Source organism: Phyllostomus discolor, chromosome 3 (genome assembly GCF_004126475.2).
Source record: "Phyllostomus discolor isolate MPI-MPIP mPhyDis1 chromosome 3, mPhyDis1.pri.v3, whole genome shotgun sequence".
In the NCBI taxonomy this organism is placed as follows: Eukaryota; Metazoa; Chordata; class Mammalia; order Chiroptera; family Phyllostomidae; genus Phyllostomus; species Phyllostomus discolor.
The window spans coordinates 116,500,368-116,501,685 of NC_040905.2; the positions used below are offsets into that span (position 1 = coordinate 116,500,368).

Consider the following 1,318-nt stretch of genomic DNA (forward strand, 5'->3'; position numbering starts at 1 on the left):
ATTGCCTTGAAGGTAGCCTAGCATAGACTAACTTTTATTTAGAATTTTTAACTTTGCTTAGATTAACCTGTAAACCCACTTAGATCATCCTACTTACTATAAGGGATGTTAACTGCATTCTGTGATTTGCTGACACTTCAACAGAAGGGCTGAGACTGAATTAGTTAAACGTTTTTACACACCTTTGCCATCCTGACACTGACAATTGCCAGACACGTCTTTTTTTTTAAGAAACAAAAGCCAAGTTTATTTGTTCATTTCTTGCACTCGAAGTACTCCTCGATGACATCCTTTGCCTGAGACTCTTTGCCATAGTCCTTGACCACCACACAACTGCAACCAACCACTTTACGGGGTTTTCCCTTTCTGTCGATCTTACAGAGGCCTACCCATTCTCCGAGTTTCTTGTCTTCAACCTTAATTAGGTTGATCTGGTGTTCAGCACAAAGGGCCTCCACCAACTTGACATACATGGGCTCATCACAGTTGGATGCAAGCACACAAAGGTGGGCTTGGCGCTTGTCTAAGGCTTTGGCAGCTTGGCGAATTCCGCGCGCTAGGCCATCGTGAATGAGTGTGGTCTTCACCTCTTATAAAGCTGTATTTACGTCCATTACACCTCCAGCAGCAATGCCTTCCTCCGCCTTGGCGGTGGGTTATGGGTGGAGCCAAATCTTGAATGCACCCAACCCTCTGCCTCCGCGCAGCTCCGCAGCGGCAGGGAAAGAGCCAGACACGTCTTTTCAGGGAGAGCTGGGACGATCTGCAGAACCAAGGGGCTAATCCCACTCATACCACCCTGGGGTGACGGAAGCCGCCTGCAGGGTCCTCTACCGACCTCAGGAACTTTTCTCATGATGCCGTCCTCATAACACTAAAATCTCCTCCAAGGGGTGGAGAGTTCCCCACCACTTTCGAACAGATGATGTATGTATAGGTGTGTTTGCTAACTTGGGCACAGGAATATCCCCACCTATACATGACATGCGGAAGCTCACCTCGATGTTTATGCATAATTTCCCTGAGTGAGGATGAATCCAGTCCTTTGTTTGAGACACACTGCTTTGGAAGTGATCCCCAGTGTGTTTCTTGTGAGTGGCAAGCAATAAAGTTTCTTTTCATAAAACCATCTTGGAGCTGTCTTTTGGATGGTAACACTGAGTAATTAATTGGACCTGGTTCAGTCTGGAAACACCCTCATGGCCCCCAAGTGCCCCCCATGTGCCTCAACTTGTTCTGTGCTTTTCGTGTGGCCCCCACGTGCCCCCGCATGTTCCTCAAGTGCCCCCCATATGGTCCCCAGAAAGTGAAATAAGTA

The 1,318-nt window shown here is 47.7% G+C and overlaps 1 pseudogene; it reads right to left on the minus strand.

The window, feature by feature from the left end:
- Positions 1 to 219: 219 nt before the first annotated feature.
- On the minus strand, positions 220 to 856 carry LOC114507609 (annotated as a pseudogene).
- Positions 857 to 1,318: the final 462 nt, after the last annotated feature.